Below are 7,731 nucleotides of genomic sequence, written 5' to 3'. Positions count from 1 at the left end.
GGGAATATATTGATTGGTGAACTGAAAATTGTTGTTTGTCTGATTCATTGGTGTATTAAATTGGATTACACTGGCATGACCTATTGATGACCGTCCGCTCGTCCATCCGTCTGCCGTCCGTCCGTCCGTCCGTCCATCCACCCACCCACCCATCCATCCATCCATCCACCCATCCACCCATCTCTCGACTAATAACATAATTCCTCTTATTCACACTGAATATTTATGACATACCTAACAAGTTTCAAAAATATGTAATCATTAACTATGAATTCTGGGATGCCGAGCATACCATTTCATCCCACTGGGGCACAAATATAAAGATGAGCAAGAAACTGTTAAGAGAAAATATGACTTTTCAGCCAGGGGCTACATATCAGGCCATGGTAAAAACAGCCTTGAAGCCTATGAAGCCTTGACACATGTATAACTTGGAGCTGTTTTTAACATGCCTGAGTTTTAGCGAAAAACTGTCAAGATTCGCAAATATGCTCTGTGCATTCTCTACCAAGGGACTTCATTTTATTTTCACTTCAGCCAGTTTGAAATGAGAAGAAGCACTTACACCTTAACTTGTTTTTTTATAAATCCAGTGAACAGCTGGCTAAATGCCCTGTGTTCTTTTATGCCAAAAGATGACGAGGCCAAGACGTCCTATCCTTCAAACAGCAGTGAATGTTTAAATGTTTAAAACATCCCATCTAAAGCCAGCCAAGATACTGGGTGGCTTGATCCAAATATGCAGATTTATCAGTGCAGTCTCCTGAAATGCAAGCACACAAACGCCGCACCACTGATCAGGTGATAGAATTAATCTCATTCAAGAACTGAGTAAAAAAAGGTGAATTGAAAGGTTATTGCTGGTTTTTCAACATGGACTCCATAATGAAGATAACCGCAAAATGTCCACTCAACCGGTAAGCCACACATGCAGAAACACATTGGCAAACAAACACATCTGAGCCGAAAGCATGCTGGAGTGCTAATAGGCTTTGCTGACGGCTCTCAGCCTTTCCCCTCCGTCAGAAGCATGATTCCTGTCACATAGCCAGCCATCCAATATGGCATTTAGACCCTTAATTGACCCTCCAGAATAAAACCATGAGTCATGCGGTGGGAATCTGGCCCCATTTGGCGACTATATGGTTTCATTATCTCTCATAATCCACTCAAAATGAAACTACACAACATTTAAGTATTATCTTCTACACAATGGGAACCAGAAGACAGTTATTGCATATTCACTGTGCACTACTGCAGTGGTACCAAGCAAAAGAAAATAAGTAAAAAGAAACATCTTTGGAGATCTTATATGAAAAAAATGAAAGACCATAGTTTGACATTAAACCACATGATCTTAAAACTCCCAAGAAAAAAAAGAAACATGCATTAGGACACAATATCAGATGTCCCGCTGAGAATGCAGGATTGTCTTTACAGGTGACTGTCACGCACAGAGCGCTAAACGTATACTTTACTAAATTAGCCATTTCCAGCTGTAAAAACCTTATACATTTTTCTCCAGTGCGCTTGATTAATTAATTGTTTTTTTTATGTACAACAAACACATTTTGCTGTCGATTGAAAATGACGTGCTCGGGGAATGACCGATCATGTCTCATTTTACGTGATTGTTTTTTACCAAAGCCCTGAGCAAGAGGCAAAATGTGTTTTTAAATGCGTTAGTTGTACATGAAAAATAAGCAATGTATGAAAACAATTGCAAAAACAGCAGTTTCCCTTTAACAAGAGGTGACATGCTTGCAAATCAATGAAGCTTTCAAAACTACTTTGCAAAAAAGTGGGATTTTCGGCAATAACGGCACCAATATAAAATTGCAAAGCAGACTTGAGAAGTAACCCACTTCAGGAGTTATTGGAAGTATTGGAACTGCTTTCCTATTTAAATAATGTCACCAAAGGTCAGTAGCAGCCTCTTTGGCAGATTCTCTTCCCCGTGTGCTCTTAGTCTGGATCACAAAGAACCACTCGTAAGCCAACAAAGTTAGTGATCCATTTCTTGTAGAACCTCTTTCTGGCTGAACTGTCACTTTGGTCACCACAGCAGTCTTTGTAGGGCGGCTCCAGGTATTACATTCATAATTCTTGAAAATCAAGCATTGTAAATGGAGGAAATGAACGCTTCACTGACGCCTAGATCATCTTACTTTCTGATGTGTTTTGTGTAGAAAGGCAAAACAATCCCCAGAGCCCAGTGTGAGCCTGCTGCCATGTTATCTTTGATGCACCATGCTTGCTTTACCCAGGAGACTCTTCTGACAGCCTGCTGTTAATATTGGTTGAGACACTGCAGAATCAACTTTATATTTACTTCAGTTTAATCAGCGTCCTCTAATCATAGAAATTTTGTACTTTGTCAGAGTTTTCAAGTTAACTTTCATACAACAACTAAACGTAATTTCCCTTCTATACTGAAAAGTAATGATGCAGTAATCCAGCATGTTGGTTACAAACTACTTTTTTAAGTGCCAGGCCAGGTCTGCACAAATAAATGGAATGTCTTTCGCAGAATGTCTTACAGTAATCAACACAAATGACATGTTGTGACTGAAACAAATAATTCCCTGGAGTGAAATAGGTTATAAAGTTATTGACAGACTCGTACCTATTAAGAGCCATAGTTTTTATTTTGTTGCTCATTTTGACAGAGCGTAAAGCAGATAACAGACACGGAGAAATGTCAAATGAGACCCCAGAGGCCAGGAAAGGGCAAAGGTGCAACCATGTTTGGCCTCTGTTTCTCATTTCTTACCAACTTGGATCAATAACAAGCACTTTAGCCACAGGTGCTCCCCAGGGAGGCAGATCTGAAGACCGTTCTTCTTAGCACCCTGGACATTGTTTCCGAGCAGTGTACAAGATACCACAGACAATATTGCGTAAGATCAATATTTCTTCGAAGCGCCATTTATCCACTGTAAAAATAATTGAAGTGAGAGAATTCTTCTCTTTCAACCTTGTTGGCACCAAGAGAAAGCTATGTGGGTTTTTGTAGCCAAACAGTTTCACTGTGAAAATACTCAACTCTACTATAGTCTCATACGGAATATGATAACTGAAATCTTGAGTCCCATTGATATTTCTCTTTGAATTGCAACTCTATTACTCACCATTGAAAAGTCTCCATATTGCACAGTTCTAATTCCATGGTTGTTTCGTGTATAGAATTTTTAGATACACCAGTTCTGAAAAGATTGACTGGATCTGTCACAGAAGTTGAGGGACTTGACTGCAACAGATTCTCTGAATAATGTCACTTGAGGAAGGGAATAGAAGGCACTGAGATGGATTTTTAAACTGCACTGTGTGAGAATTGTTTTATGCAAAGAGGTCTTTGACAAATATCAATATTCAGAGACAGGGTAGACGAGTGGAACTGATTTATGATTATTATAGATTAATGACCTGGGTGCAGAACCCACTGTGTAACTAAGCGAGGCCTTCTGCATTCCTTCGTTCTCATACAAGTCTAATTGCTTTAAGGAGAGATGCTGATATTCTCTGAGCCTACCAAGGGGCTGTCTGATCTCAATCCCGGAGTGTTCTTTCATTGAAATTCACAGAAAGGAAGGAATCTGCACACTCAAACTTAGCGCTTAGCTGCAGGTACTGCTGGTACGTTTCTTAACATGCACACTTGCTTGGGCTATTATGGCCTCAGCACTTTCACACCTCTGTTTGAATTCACTCTGCCACATCTAACACAATTCCACTTTCTTTAAAGCGGGTACTGGAGGCACTCATAATAAGGGATTTGTAAACTCCATTCAAATACTACTACTACTATAATAATGATAATAATAACAATAATAATAATAATAATATGTTCTTTCTTCTTGCTTGAAACTGAAAGAGAATAATAGATAGATAGATAGATAGATAGATAGATAGATAGATAGATAGATAGATAGATAGATAGATAGATAGATAGATAGATAGATAGATAGATAGATAGATAGACAGATAGACAGATAGATAGATAATATTATACAATATTAAAATAGATAACAGAAGATAGCTTAATATTAATCATGTATCATTGTCTATACAAATAAAAACACCACAGGATCTATGAATTTTAGAATGAATGTTGTGTGGTCACATCATCGGAACTCCTCTGAAGATACAATCACTATCGTTTGCACAGGCTGGACTTTCCCGTTTCATAAAAGACCTGTGATTTAACAAATGCTAATATTTTTTGTGATCCCTGAGGAAATTTGTTGGATGTTTTTGCCCTGCCTTGTTGAATCATTGTAAGCAGTGACTAAATGTCAGGTCACTACATATTACTTTTGCTTTTTGTTTTAAACCTTGCCTTTACTCTGGTTGGGCTGCCCTCTGCCAGGCCCATGGACACACTGACAGACCCCGACCTATAGTACCTGCTTATGTCACATATGCCACTTAGTCGTCGTGTTGTTCACTGAACTAGTACAATCTGTTTTTATCCATGAGGAATTGTCTCTATAAGAGAAACGAGGTTCCATATTTACAAATCTAAAGCACACAAAAGTGTAATTTACAAGGTGTTTTTAAATGGATTGGATGTTGCTACATTTCACTGCAACGTTGTTTCCTCTAATTGTTCTCTTATTATGCATGTTAACATTCGTCAGACATGGTTAGTACTTTCCATTCACACTCTGTGGGGTTCGTGGTTATTCGTTAGAAATGAGTTGCTCAGTAAATAAAAGTGCATTATTTGGGCTAACTGTGCAAACAAAATGAACCTGTCAGTGTTTCGCAGTGAGTAACTTGACCCGGAAAATCCTTTCACCAACTCATGTTGAACTTAATTGTATTCATATTTCATAGAGAAAGAGGTTATGCTCTAATGCTCTCAACCCTTGATAGTTTGCCATTCTAAAATCTTTTGCCCCCATCTAGACTTGAACCACACCAGCTGCCCCACTAAAACCATGAAAATGAATCTAGTGAACACAGTATGAAACCATATCTGAACATGAATTGACAAGTGTAATTTGGCAATTTAATGATTAAATGAGGTGCTGAAAAAAAGGCTTTTAGTGTCTTCATGATTGATTGAGTGGTTCACATTCGGTGTTGTCTTTCAAAGAAAAATACTAATTTGTGGCTCAGAACAGCTCTGCCCCCACTCATCATGTTAATATAGTACAATGTACAATTACTTATATTTTGGTTAATCTGACTGGAGATCTCTGTCTAGTTCAAACTAATAATAATAATAATAATAATAATAATGCTAATAATAATAATGAGTTGCTCATGTTATCACAGGAATGATATTAATTTATGTGAAGCCAAAAATAATTAGAAAACAGATCAGTATTAGTATTACACACAAAATTATTATTATTGTTTGATAATTCTCAGCAGGTGTTCATGTTCAATGTTCTACAACAATCCTTGAAAAGCCCAATCTCCCATCACTGGTAAGATATCTTTAGAACAGGTCCTTGAGGGCTACCTGGTGCCACATTGGTAACCCCTGCACTAGATCAGGAATGGAGGCCATCAAATGAAACCACTAACACCAGTAAAGACCTAAAGCAACACACCAGGGACACTTTGAGTTCCAACACCTGCGGACTCTTTGCTACAGAATAAATGAATGCATTATCCCACTCATATAAGCTCTTGTGCAGCTATATGGAGAAAGTATATTGAAAAGCAGAGAAGCAAATTTATGTTGTACAATGATGCATTACTGCATCCAAAGTTGCATGTAAGGACTGTGTTGCCGTCCCTTTTACGCTGTCATCCCAACTTAGGCATCTATCTGTCAACCTTCACATCAAAGCGGCCCTGATGGGTCTCACAACCTATCCTCATAACAACAGGAGATGTTGCCTTATTAAAAAATAATAGAAGCTGTTTCATGAGGCATAAAATGTCTAGAGGAACATCTGTGAAACAAGTTGTGTATTAAATATGTAGGAGCAAGATTCAAAATTCCTTTTTGCATGGAATGGCAGCGCTCGAAAGAGAATCCAGAGTGCGGGCCCCCAAGCTCATTCAAGTGCTGCCATCCTCTTCAACTGACAGCCAAAAGAGAAGAAGCCTTCTCTCTATCCTCCTTATTTACCAACGTCCAGAGGGAGAATGCGGTCTAAATGTTGCTATCACTGTCAGAAATTAGTGACTGAGGAATTTTATTTTAAATCAGGCATAAAGAACTAAACGTTCCTATCACTGTCAGAAATTAGTGTCTCAGGACTTGTTTTATAGTAATTTCAAAACATAAAGCAAAAATAAATTATTCAGAGAGGCATTGTGCTATAGCCTTTTTTTCTTGAAAGCATTTGTGTAGACTAAAGAGTGCTCATGAATGCCATTTTTGTTCTGAAGAGGCGGCTCCTGAAGACACTCACACCCCATCAGATGAAAAACCAGATGGGAGTGCTTCAGTATTGCTGCACTCATTCGATTAAAGGAACAGCATTTTAAATGTTGTTTTTACTGGATTTTTCACTAATTCCTGGGAATTATTACAGCGACAAGATATTGCTGTTGAGAGTAAATAATGCAATTTTTACAACCGGCAAAGTACAGCAAATAAAAAACCACGATTAACATTATATTTTCAGGGAGTTGCTTTGGTTATAGTACCTTGGTAAAACTAAACAAAACTAATGGTGAACCAGTATCAACTAAGTTATGCTCCTGGTTGACAAGAAACTTCCTCTTATGTTTTTGCACTACAATTTTTACAATATTGTTCATTTAAAATACGACAAAAAACATTGGGGTCCATGACCAAACCGCGTTAAACAGAAAGTCACATAGAATTGAAATGCGTAAAATTGAGGTTCCAGTATACAGCCATAGAAAAGAAATACTACTATTTACCATAAAGACAACTTAGTAGATACCTGTTTGATAAATTACAGACCATTTTACTTTACTTTGCATGCACTCTCTGAGGATGAGACTAGCATTTAAGAGAAACTGCACAACTAACTGCTGCCCACAGTGATCCAATGCTAAAACACACACAATGCAAATGTAGGCATTAGCTTCCTGTTGGGACCTAACAATCACACGCAAATGACAAAAAACATCAACAACAAAAAAGGCAATCTCTGTTTTCCAATTTGACTCCAAATTGGAATTTAAGAAGACCCCGGTGGCTATGTTAAGCCTGTTGTTATCAAAGGCAGAATTCCTGCGCTTGGTCTCACAGGGGACATGAGCGTTTTACATTTCCTTGAACAGAGTGAACACATAGGGTCTGCTGTATATTCTTGATATCCATTCAACAGATGCTCATGTTTATACAATAATGCTTCTATATAAGAAGTGAAAATTTCATCAAAAAGAATGAGCAATAGCACTAACTAAAATATTGTTTGCTCTTTTGAGCACCTGCAGCATGAAAATGTGACAGGGGGTGCAAAATGTCCCGCACCGTTTGTGCACCATTTAGATCGTGACATTGCAATAAATACAACAAATCTCTGGCAGTCTTGTATTCTTTCAACCTGGGCAGATGTTTCTAGACTACAATAGAATAAAGGTATCTAGCTAGATGAGTCATGATTAAGGTCATTTGTGGGAGGTGTGGGCTTTCAGTCTTTTTCGGTCTACTTCACAGTTTGGACATTGATGGTGTTTCTTTGCAGTGGTGAGATGAAAGGCTCCATTCTGAAGTGCTTAGCGCTGGTGTGCTTGACCGGCTGCCTTCTATTCCTCTGTCAATCAGAGACATTTGGCCAGGAATGTGTG

This window comes from Syngnathus scovelli, chromosome 5 (genome assembly GCF_024217435.2).
Source record: "Syngnathus scovelli strain Florida chromosome 5, RoL_Ssco_1.2, whole genome shotgun sequence".
NCBI classification, from domain to species: domain Eukaryota; kingdom Metazoa; phylum Chordata; class Actinopteri; order Syngnathiformes; family Syngnathidae; genus Syngnathus; species Syngnathus scovelli.
The sequence above is the reverse complement of the archived record's forward strand: the minus strand, read 5'-3'. Positions refer to the sequence as shown.